Raw genomic sequence first — 5715 nt, 5'->3', positions numbered from 1 at the left:
CTGTCCATCTTTTAAATCAAACTGTTTTTTTAAATGTTGAGTCTCATGAATTCTTTGTATCCTTTAACATTAACCCCAGTCAGACGTATGACATGCAAGCATCTTCTCCCATTCGGTAAGGCACCTTTTCATTTCTTTCACCATGCAGAAGCTTTTTAGTCTGATGTAACCCCAACCTCTACAATGTTTGCTTTTGTTCCTCTTTCCATTGGAGCGATATCCCCACCCACCTTTCGAAGGCTAATGTCAAGAAGTAGCAAAGCCTCTGTTTTCTTGTATGCATGTCATGGTTTCAGGTCTTGTATTCAAGACTTGAAAACATTTTAAGTTGATTTTTGCATGCAGTATTTGATAGTGGTCTAGTTTCACCCTGTGTGTGTGGCTCTTCAGTCTTCCAAACCCCACTTGTTGAAGAGGCGTGCATAATAGGGGCTCCAATATATCTATGGGACTGACTCACCCCACCCTCATGATCGAGTGTTAAATATCCCAGAAGGCAATATGGGGGAGGGCTGGAAAAAGGGCTTGATGGTCGGAAGATGGGAATGGTAATAATGGAGAGAACCAAGGTGAGGATCTCACAGTCAAACTCGATAGTGGGAGTGGCAAAGGGCCCACAGGAAGGAGCAGAGCTAGCGCTGGAGAAGACGTAGCAGAAGTCGCCCAGGGAAGATGATGGCGTCTGGATCCTCCCTCTGCGTTTCCATCGGTGCCAAAATAGAGCCGATCACACTGGCACTTTGGGGACAGTCTCTGGCATCCCACTCTGTTTTGGTCCCTCCGTCTCTCAATAGTCCAAACCATCACTGCATCCTCAGTGACAGAGGATTTCTCTTTCTGTTTTCTGTTCCCATGGAGAGCCACTTCTTGGGCACAGGAGCCCGAGGATTCCAGCATCCGCCCTCCTGGACCCTCTTCCTCCCCAGTGACAACTTGGTATCAGAGAGTTGGCGCAAGTGGGGGTCTCTGCACACCCATCTTTTCAGATGAAGAAGCTGCAGTATGAAGTCATGAGTAGCTCACCCAAGGCCGCATACAAGTAAGTAGTGAAGAAAGCGGAGCAGACGCTGGAAGGCCACCCATTCTCACCTGCAGTTGACCCTCAGCAGGTACCAGAGTGAGGATGGGTGGGAGGGAAAATGCACCTGTGCCCCCCTTTGACTCTCACCATACAGACTGTCTACTTTGTGAGCCGACGCGTCCAATCCGCCACCCCAGGCTGCTGTCATTTGACACGTGCCTCCCTCCACATACCCGTCTTTGGCTTGTAGCCCTGGAGACCAGTATGATGCACTGTCGGCCCACAGACCATGCCACCTTCTGACCAGTGTTCCCATTAGCTATTCCTGGGAGAGAACGAGCCAGTCCTGCTATTCTCCACACCCTGGTTTGGGAGAGGTCGATGGCTGGAGCGAGGTCACAGATCAAGTGAGCAGCATGTGGCTTAAATCCGAATCAAGACCCTCCGTCCCAGCAGCCTCGGTCGGAGGGGCTGCCTGACCTGGGGCCCGGGCCACATTCCAAATGGGGCAATCTGGTGCGTGCTGCCTGTCTGAAATTCCCCTTGTGGTTTTGCTCACATCTGGTGTTTTTCACTTCTCTTTCTAAACACGTGCTTTGATCCTATTGCTGCTGCAGCAGGAAGATGTCCATGGCTCCAGGAGCGCCGTGAATTTAGCAAGAGGTGGGAGAGACCCCCTCGGCAGGACTTCTAAAAATAAACAGTAGCAGTGCTCGCATGTCACGCTTGAAGCACTTCCGGAAGCCCCTAAGTTGAGGCATTTCTGCACAGTCTCTCTGCAACCCCCCGAACCCCAAGTGCTGGAACTGCTGACCCTCCGGTGTCTGCCGGTGACCAGCTGGCCCGCAGCCCTGGAGGGTCTTCCTTCCGGTCATTCTCAGAGGAGGCCAGGCTGGCACGTGGCTCGGTGTCCTCCCTGCCATCTCTGCAGTCACGTTCCCCCGTCGGTTTGCACAAAGCGAGCTGAAGGCACTGAGCAGACTTGGCTTCCAGAGAGCCTTATCTGCAGTGAGTTTAGTTTTCCTGTTTTATTTATTTTATCAAACTCTGTGACTCATTCTACCCCTTACCTTATCTTAGTAAGCCTGCTTTTTATTATAAAAGCTCTTCCCTTCCATTTAAAAATCAGGGGATAAAGAATAAAGCAAGAACCCCAGGCCTCCAACACAACCATTATTTGTTTTCCTGCAAGCTTACTTTCCATGTGTAAGTCTGTGCGTTTTGCTTATTTTTTTTTACAGTGTCAGAATTATAACTTATATGCAAAATCTGTGGTTGCCTTCTGTCCTTAATAATTTATTATAAATGTTTCCCCGTGTTGCTGCATAATCTTGCAGCTTTTTTGTTTTTTGGCCTAGGAGAACTGGGGTGTAGGCCAGATGTGCTAGGGGTGAGAGCATTCACCAGAGACAGGGTGGGGAGCAGAACAGGCAGATGGATGAAGTGCATTGCTGAGGGGAGCAGCGGGGAGACACGAGAGGGCTGCCGCGCCCTGAGGGTCACTTCCAGGTTCGGGGATCAAAGTCAGGCTGTGTCTGTGACAGCACGGAGACCTGATCTCTAGGCCACCAGTGAGGCCCAATCTTGCAGATATTAAATTGGGACTGAAAGGGGCACATAAGTCTGGCGTAGGTTTGGCGAAGAGAATGAGCAAAAGGCAACAGGAAGGAACCAACTGTGGCTATCACTGGGCCTGATTCATCCCTACGTTGCTAAGATTTAGAACAGAGAAAACATCGCTGAGGACAGAGAAGCAAAAACAGCTCAAAACTTGGGAGTACAGGCCCTCTCTGGGGGCGCAGCGGGTTACAGCCCAGCACTGAGAAGCTCAAGCCGCTTCCGCATGAGTTCGATCCCCGCCTGCCCCGGAGGTGATCACATGGCGTGGCAGACCTCTCCTGACCCGCCCGCTGCTCCCCTCAGCAGTGTGCTTCGTGGATCTGCCTGTTCTGCTCCCCACTCTGTCTCTGGTGAAGCCTCTCGCCGTCCCTGCACCTCTACCCTGTACCCCAGTTCTGTATGCACAAATAAATAAATCTTTAAAAACAAAAAAAGCCCACAAACTTGGGAGTACAAGGGCTAGCTTCAAGTCCCAAACGGCTAGGTTCAAACTTTCAGCTCCCCTCCCTCCCGTTGAGAGAAATCGCAGGCGAGGCTGGTGTTTGGGGGGTCACTACCCCACCAACTCCGAAAAAGACCTCTTCTCACCTGTGGCCAGAAGAGGGGTGTCTGGGGACACCTCCAGGAAACTGCCCACGGCCGTGGCAGGCGCTGAGGTGTGAGCCGCGCATCCCTGAGGCTTTCAGAAAAGAAGCCCGGAGGCGGCCTCAGTGGCTGGGTCTGCATGCAGCACCCCGTTCCTTCCCGGAGGAGACCAAACCGCAGATGAAGAAGCGTCGTCGGGGGTTGAGGCGTCCCGGCGCACACAGTCTTCCTGCAGCCAGCCCTCGCTTTTCTGTCCCGATCCTCTGGAGCCCAGGGGTGCGGCTGCTGTGCTTCTCCCCCCGCCGAGCTTCAGGGCTGCTGGAGGCCTGAGTTGGCCCCTCAGGAGGGTCCTGGCCTGCGACAGGTGGGTGAGGGGCCGGGTCCTGTGGTGGGAGGAGCTGCTCTCCCCACTGTGTGCACCCCGTGGCCTCACAACGGCGCCCCTCGGACTACGGATGAAGACACTGGCCCCGGGGATTTGGCTGAGCGCTAAGACAAATCTAGGGATGCAAAGAAGAAAAGACCCAAAGGAGCTGAGAAAAATACGAAGCAGAATCACCCATCATCTGTCCCCCCAAAGCACTGCTAACTTTGTTAAAAGGATTTGTTTACCTATGCACACTGGGGTACAGGCCAGAGCGGGCACGCTGGCTCTGTGCCCCGGGTCTTCGCGCCCCACCCCGTGCCTACATCTGTCCCCCCTCCCCATCTCTGCGTGTGGGCGTGAACATGTGTGTGTTATGTCCATCACATACACAGGTTGCTTTTGTTTTCAAGACTGGTCACTCTGTCAGATGAGTGCAAAGCAGCAGGGCTCTCATGACAATGCATCGCTGACCAGGTGACCCCAGGTGACCTCCCCCCGCCCCTCAGTTCTGGAGGCTGCAGGCTAAGATGGAGGTGTGGGTAGAGCTTCTCCCTGTGGGCCCTGGGGGCTCTGCTCCAGGATGTCCACTGCCCCGGCGGCCTTCTCTGACGCGTGGCCCCCCTCAGCCTCCTCTGCCCAGCACGCGGCTCCCCCGTGTGAAGCTGTTTCTCCACACGGTGTCCGCGTACCAGGTCTCCGGCCAGACTGGCCCGGGCCTCAGCCTGCGCCAAGTGGCCGCACCCAGGCTTGAGCATGACCTTGACAATGATTCTCTTTCCGGATGAGTCCTCATGCTGGGGGGCTGGACTTCGGAACCGGGGAGCGGGGCACAATTCAACTCAGCAACTATTTATACAGCCTGGCGCTTTACTTTAGTGGTGTTTTGCTTCCTTTCCCTCACGAGCATTTCCAGGCCAGGGACATGTTTGCAGGGAAAGGGGCTGGACAAGGCTGAAGGTGCTTGTGGGCAGGGAGCGAGGCCTGAGCAGGCATCCTGGGAGCCGCTTGCTGTGGGGGGACGGGCAGTGGGGAAACAGAAGCTGCCCATCGCCATGGTTACGCACCAGGCAGGTTTGCCCTGGGCTCTCAGAAACTGCAGAGGAAAGGAAATGTAACAGGTACAGGTGTCACGGACTCCGCCCCCACTCCAGATGCTGGAACTCCAGATCCCATCAGTACCAAGGAGAAGCCGCCGGGATGTGAGGGCGGAGCTGAGCAGCCAGGTTGGGATAAAACCGGACACGTGGGCTCTGGGGGGACCTGGTGGTTCGCGGCGGATCGTTTTGGCTCCCCATCGCTTTCAGCTGCCGGTGGAGTCCAGGTCGGCAGAACTGGCGGGACATCCTAGTTAACCTGTGTTTCTCTCCCTCTTTCCCTGGGTTATTCCTTTACCTTTCTCCTTATAAATAAATCCATTATTGAACCTTTTGAGTGTGTCCATAATACGATTGAGTCGTAAGCGCGCGGGTGAAGACCCACAGACGGGCAACCCAATTCACACTGGGGTGCCCTGTAACAGAAAGACGCCACAGTCAGGACGGGCCAGCCTCCTTCAAGACCAGGTCGGGCTTCCCGGGACCGTGGAAGGCGACACCTGAGCAAACCAGAGGCAGACAAGACGCGACGAGCCAGGGAAGGCTTGGAGGTGGGTGTGGAAGCTTCCGCAGGAGGAAGCACCAGGACAAGGCCGTGACGGCACCTGACACCGTCAGAAGCATGTGCTTTTCAAGTCTAACTCTGACCCGCTTTCACTGGAAGTTGGGGCTCCATCGCTCAGCCTGTCTTTCTCAGTTTCCTCAACGGAAAAGGGGCCTGATCACCGCAGGTTGCTGTAAGAATAAAACTGAGACGCCGCGTATCGAGCACTCACTGCAGCGCCTGACGTGAAGGAAGCCAGCCACTCATCCCTTCCGCAGACATGTATTCTCTCCCGGTTGGGGCTCTGGTCGGTGCTAAATGGACAGAGGTCGAGGCCGCAGAGGTGGCCCCTGTCCTCACGGAACCTGCCCTCTCAAGAGACAGGCAGACACTTGAGCAAACACGCATACCAGCAAATCCATAAACATAAATCATCTGAAGAGAAAGAGCGTTTCTCAGAAAGGCGAGAAGGCAGGCTGGTTTC

At 54.5% G+C, this 5715-nt stretch overlaps 1 long non-coding RNA gene across 1 annotated transcript; it reads left to right on the top strand.

The window, feature by feature from the left end:
* The first annotated feature begins 883 nt into the window (after nt 1–883).
* Nucleotides 884–2262, top strand: LOC105854098. Its single transcript, XR_001145821.1, has 3 exons — nt 884–1039; nt 1341–1537; nt 1639–2262. It is a non-coding gene; the product is annotated as an uncharacterized LOC105854098 (long non-coding RNA).
* Nucleotides 2263–5715: the final 3453 nt, after the last annotated feature.

The sequence above is a fragment of the Condylura cristata genome, unplaced genomic scaffold (genome assembly GCF_000260355.1).
Source record: "Condylura cristata isolate star-nosed mole 26May11 unplaced genomic scaffold, ConCri1.0 scaffold00026, whole genome shotgun sequence".
NCBI classification, from domain to species: domain Eukaryota; kingdom Metazoa; phylum Chordata; class Mammalia; order Eulipotyphla; family Talpidae; genus Condylura; species Condylura cristata.
The sequence above is the reverse complement of the archived record's forward strand: the minus strand, read 5'-3'. Positions and strand labels throughout refer to the sequence as shown.